At 44.4% G+C, this 6,261-nt stretch overlaps 1 long non-coding RNA gene across 1 annotated transcript; it reads left to right on the forward strand.

Moving 5' to 3' along the window:
• Positions 1–1,420: 1,420 nt before the first annotated feature.
• Positions 1,421–5,378, forward strand: LOC123614415 (uncharacterized). Its single transcript, XR_006721765.2, has 3 exons — positions 1,421–1,562; positions 1,849–1,912; positions 2,166–5,378. It is a non-coding gene; the product is annotated as an uncharacterized LOC123614415 (long non-coding RNA).
• Positions 5,379–6,261: the final 883 nt, after the last annotated feature.

A 6,261-nucleotide genomic window follows, 5' to 3' on the forward strand; every position in this document is an offset into this window, starting at 1 on the left:
CAACACACCAATGAAGCAAGCCTGTTAACCACCCCATTTGACAGATGAGAAAACTGAGGCACAGAAATGTTAAGCCATTTGGTCCTGGTTACACTGCCAGGAAGTGGCAGAGCTGTGTTGTGCATGCAGGCTGTCCACAGCCCGCTACCAACCCCTGTGTTACACCGTCTCTCCCTATCCTTAGCGCCTTCCTGTTTATCATGTGCTTTTTTACACTCATTTTTCTTTGTTATTTTACACCTTATTTTCCCACTAGACTATGAAGCTCCCAAGGGCAAGGTCTGTCTCATTCATTTTGTGCCCCAGTGTCCAGCACAGGGCCTGGTACAAAGCAAGTGCCTGGTGCTGAAATCGAGAGGCTAGTTGACCCATCGCCACCCCAGGCCCATCCCTGGCCCGCTCAGCATCATCAGGGCAACTGATGTCGGTGGGGGAGGCTCTGCTTACTGTGGTCACCCAGGGACCTCAGGTGACAGAGGGGCCACCACCTCACATGTGTGCCAGAGGAAAATGTGAGCTCTGGAAGGTCTCACATAAGCAACTAAATGCTGGATCTAGAAACTTGTAATGTTCTTGCTCACAATTCACTGGCCAGCACTGGTCACATCATCCAGCCAAAGAGTGCCAGGATGCAGTCCTACCACGTGCCTGGCAGGGGGTCAGATTGGATATATTTAGAGATGGCCCGGGGGCACAGAGCAGGACAGGAAGGAAGACAACTCTCCCCAGCCTCCCCTCCCTGGGCCCTCCCCGGGCCCTCCCCCTGGTCTGGTCCGCTTTCACCGCTCACTATTACAGTGAAGGAATGAGTTTATTTCCACCCCACCCTCTATTATCCCAGTAGGCTGGGAAGATACCATTATCCTAAGAGATGGAGGCTCAGAGCAACTGAATAACTTGCAAAGAGCTTGGAAATACCTGGATTTAAACACGGATCTGTCTCACTTTAAAGCTGGTCCTCCTCTCCCTGAACTGTGCTGCCCCTCAAAACTATCAGAAAACCCACGAGAACGGTGGGGAAGTAGGAGTGAGGTGCTGGGGGGTGGGGGAGTCAGTGTCACAGACCAGTGTCAGCAGGAGAACTGGCAGGGGGTCTCGAGAGGAGCCACTTCCTGACAGGTGTACAGATGCTGAGAGTCCAGAGGGAGGAAGAGGCTAGCAGGTTGTCAGGCAGAGATGAGAAGGGCCTGGGCGTGGAGGAGCCCTGGGAAGATGGCGTGGCCGGGTGGCTGCCAGAGGAAGAACAGAGGAAGAGGAGGAGGACGTGCTGTGGGAGAGAGAGGGAACTGAGCTGGATGAGGAGGTGGGCTGATGCTCTGGGGGTCAGGGCAGGCTGCTCAGAGGGAAAGGAACATAGGAGCCCCCGGGGGGCTTGTAAAACTACGGCTTCTCATCCCTCAGGTCTGAGGTGAGACCTAAATCTGCATTTCTAACGAGTTCCCAGGTGATGCCCACACTGCCGGTCCAAGGACCATACTTCGAGTAGCAAGAAGAAAGAGTAGCGGGAGGCATCAGACCGATCCAGGCTTGAAACCCAGACCTGCCACCTCATCACCCACTTGGTAATTCACTGAGGCTCCCTGGACCTCAGTCCCCTCATCCCTGAAATGGAAATTGCGCCCTGCGAGGTGGTTTTGAGGACTGAGTGAGATGAGGTCTGGGAGGCACACGGTGCATGTGGGGCGTGCAGTGAGTGTCCAGGAGTAAATGATGCTTAATGAGGACAATAATGGTCACCAGACAGCGTTTCCTTTGTGCCAGGCCCGTGCCCATCACCTCGCATGAATTAAATAATCAAATCTCTGAGCAATCCTCTGATGAGGTTTCATTGTTGTGCCCATTTTACAGACAAGGAAAATGGAGCCAGAGAGACTGACCCCAGAGGTCACTCAGCCGGTCAGTAGCTGGGCGAGTAAGTATTGATTTTCCTTAGGGGCTGCTGTCAAATCTTGAGCCTGCCTTCAAATAGCTCCATTTCCCCAGAGAGGGAACCACTTCATTACAAAAGAAGCACCACTTCATTATGAAAGGTCCCTCTTCACAAGGACAAAACAAGGAGCCCAATTAGAGTCACTGGGTTTCAGCGTCACTCTGGAAATCGATGCGCTGTGATTGCGAATCCAGCGTCTGTCAGCAGCTGCCTAATTTTAGCTGGTTCTTTGCAGGCTTCTCACCAGGCTCATCCCCCGCTGTGGACCAGCAGAGCGGTTCCCCGAGCATCATTGATCTTTTGACTAAAGTGTTCTAATGAAATACAAATCTGCTGTTACTCGGAGAGCCGTCCACCATGGAGGCACAGGAAAAACGCTACCAGGAGAACAATAACCATCATTTCATTGTAAAACTGCCCTCTTGCACTGTGGCCCCCACCCTCCTTGATAGCGAGCTCACAGCTCGGTTCTGGAAAATCAATGCCTTTTACTGTTTCAGCTGTGTCACCGAGCAATGGGGGGCATGGCCATCAATAGGGTGTTAAAGATATTTCCACTTCTGTGCAAACTCCCTGTAGTGAGGGCCCTTGGCTTCTTGCAGTGAGTTAGCATCTATCAGGAGGCGGGTTATTGGGAGGGTGATTCAGGGCTTTTGTCCTGGGGTACTCAGCCCGAAGTAATCCACTAAGAAGGTGGCAGGGGAAGGCCCGGGGCCCCAGAAGTGAAAACACTGTCCTTAACAGCAGCATTTTTACTGCGCCCACCATGGGAGCTGAGTTTGCAGCGAGTGGTGGGCTGACTTCCATCCAAAGCCCCAACCAGGTGATACGGGCGGTGTCCCTGTTGGATCTACTCTGTCCCAGCGGGTCCTTGGTTCTGAAAGGGGCACCGCCCTGTCCCTCAGGATGGTATAATCCAGTTGGATGTCTCCAGTTGCCCCTGAAGGAGGGTGGTGAGATTCTAATCAGCAGTGGCAGTTTCTAGGCTCTGGGGCCCCCTGCTGCCCAGAACTTTCCATCCCGGCGGCTGGAGCTCTGTGTGCAGGAGACTGGTCTTCCTCAGCCTGCATCTTGTGTGCCAAGAATCTATACTGCCAGAAGGGGCCTTAAATGTAATTTACTCAAAGGTTTTATATATATTTTTATATTACCATTAAGGCTCACCTCCCTTTTTCTCAAATAGGACCTGACATGGAGCCCTCAGAGCTCAAACTCATAGCAGCAGAGCTTCCGGGTTGAAGTGGGGAGGGGCCGACTTGGCCCTGCCCCCCCCCCCCCCCCCCCCCCGCTCTGGCTCCTTAGTCATCTCAAGGCCAAGGCCAGCAGGTCAGTGAGCACCTCTGACCTCTGGAGTACATTTTACACTCTTTACCCTGGAGTTTAAAGTCTGCTCTTTGCCCCTCCCTCTCCATCGCTTGCCCATACTTGGTGCTCCGGCCTCAGGAGCCCCCTCCGACTTCCTTCTGGAGATTACATGCCTGTCACGCCTCTGTGCTTTGTTGCTGCTGGTCCCCTTGCCCAGACTGCCCCCTCCCTCCAAGCTTTTCCTCCTGGCAAATGCATAGCGTAACATCCCACAGAGGCTCTTGTTCTGAAGTTGCCACCTGCTGCTAAGGCTGAGTTGAGAAAACACAAACTCACTCAGGATCTTTTGCAATCAGACACTCATGCAGAAGTATGTTGGGGAAAATCAGTATACACTGCTTATACTGCTGGTGAAAAATTATTTATTTCTGAACATATATAGTTGGAGGCACATCAATTAAATGACATGTGATGGGATACTCTGAACCTGCTGGTCTTTCAAGGCCCAAATCAAATGCCTCCCTCTCCACGGCCTCCCTTGGTCTTTCTCCCCTGGGCCCCCAAATGAATGACTCCCTCCCCTCCCCTTGGTTCTCACTCCTCTCCTCTTTCATACACTTCCTGACAGCTGCACCATGCGTCTACACTGCGTGACAAGGTACTAAAGGAGCAGCGGGATTTTATTCAGTTCAGACGTTCGCTGCCTAATATGAGCCTAGCCCAGGGCCTCCAGGAATTCCTGTAGAGGGAACGAGGGGAAGAGGGTGGGAGTTCCGGGGAAGTTCACTGCTTATCACCATTAATGGGATGGATGTGACAATGTGCGCTGGCTGTTGAGGGAACTGGTCCAAGGTTAAAGTAACCTCGCATTTCTGAGATAAACCCTATCTTTTTATGTATTTCCGAATTTGATTTGCTAATGTGTTTCAAAGGATTTCTGCATCTACATTTACAAGAATATTAGCCTATAGTTGACTTTCCTTGACATGTCTTCGGTTTTGTTATCAAGGTAAAACTGTTTCCAAGGAATGAGTTGTGGAGTGTTCCCTCCTTTATCTTCCAGAAGAACCTGTGTAAGATTGCTATCATTTCTTATCTAAAAGAGAAAAAGTAGGTAGAATAGACCAGCGAATCCATCTGGGCCTGGAGTTTTCTTTGTGTGAAATTTTTAATAAGAAATTTAATTCCTTCAATAGATACAAGATGATTAAGATTTTCTTTTTTGTGTTAATTTTGGTAGTTTGTGTCTTTAAAGGAATTGGACTATTTTGTCTAAACTGTCAAATTTAATGGCATATTATTATTAATAATATTCAGTTACTATTCTTTCAGTTTTGATAAGATCTATAGTGATGTCCCTTATTTCATTTTTGGTACTTGTGATTTGAGACTTCGCTCCTGTTTTCTTATCAGTGTATCTAATGGTTTGTCAATTTTACTAGCCCTCTTCAAGAACCAGGTTTTGATTTTATTAATTTTTCTCTATTATTATGTGTTATCAGAACATGATTTCCACTCTTTATTTTTTTCTGTTCTTCGCTTTATTTTGGATTTAATTTACTGTTTTTTCTTTTAGCTTTGATTGTAATCTTATTCCTTTTTTCCTATCTTAGCAGTGAAAGGTGTAAATTTCCCTCTATGTGTTGTTTTATGACTTAAAAATATACAAATTTGGTTATGTATTTTCATTGTCGTTCAACTCAAAATATTTAAAAAATTTAACTTGTGATCTCTTCAATAAACCCATGTATTATTTAGATGTAAATTGCTTTGTTTCTGAATACAGATATCTGTTACTGATTTTTTGTTTAATTATGTTTTGGTCAAAATTAGGGTTAACATTTCCTGTAGTGCATGTCTGGTAGTGAAAAATTCTTTAGCTTTTGTTTGCCTGGGAAAGTTTTAATCTTGCCTTCGTGTTTGAAGAAAATTTTCTCTGGATATAGAATTATACATTGACATTTGCTTTTCTTTTGGTCTTGCAAATGTGTCATTCCAAGTTTGTTTGCTTATTCCTGCATTATTTCTGACAAAGTCTGTCGTTATTCTTAGTTCCCTGTATATAATGTATCTTATTGCTATCTGCCTAACATTTTTCTTTATCACTGATTTTTCATCAATGTATTTATAATGTGTTTTAGTGCAGTTTTCTTTGCATTTATCTTGTTTAGGGTTTGTTAAAACCCTTGCATCTATGCATTTTTATAATTTTATAATTTTCATAAAGTTTTGAATAAATTCAGCCATTCAAAAACTGTTTCTCTGCACTTCTGTCCTGTTTTTGGAACTCCAGTTTCACATGCAGCAGACTTCTTGATATTGTCCTATGGAATATTGATGCTCTGAGCCTTCTTCTAAATCTTCTTCTCTGAATGCTTCAGTTTGGATAGTTTTCATTGCTATGTCTTCATGTATACTCAACCTTTCTTCTACAGTGTCTGTCCTGCTGCAACTCCTACCTAGTGAATTTTTCATTTTGCCTCTTTTTGACTCCATTTATGTATTTATTTATGTATTTATGTATGTATGTATGTATGTATTTATTTATTTATTTATTTATTTATTTATTTATTTATTTAATTGAGGTACAGTCAATTACAATGTGTCAGTCTCTGGTGTACAGTGCAATGTCCCAGTTATGCATATACATACATACATTCGTTTTCATATTTTTTGACTCTTTTTAGTATGTTTCATTTTTCTCTTCATTATGTGCACATTTTACTCTAAGGTTGTAAATTTATATATATAAATAATATATATTATATATAAATAATATTCAAAAATATATTTTATATATAAAAACCACATATATAAAATTTTACTATATATATTATATATATAAAAACCATCCATCTACAGATATAGATAAATCATTTTTTTCTCCAGTTTTATTTTTTCCAGTTTTTTTTCCTTCCCCTAAGTGGGAGAACTAACCCTTTTTCTATATGGTTGTATCTAATGTAATTATATAGGCATGTCTGGTGGCTCATGGTTGTATGCTGAACACTTTTAATGTTTTGTTT

The sequence above is a fragment of the Camelus bactrianus genome, chromosome 13 (assembly GCF_048773025.1).
Source record: "Camelus bactrianus isolate YW-2024 breed Bactrian camel chromosome 13, ASM4877302v1, whole genome shotgun sequence".
Lineage (NCBI taxonomy): Eukaryota > Metazoa > Chordata > Mammalia > Artiodactyla > Camelidae > Camelus > Camelus bactrianus.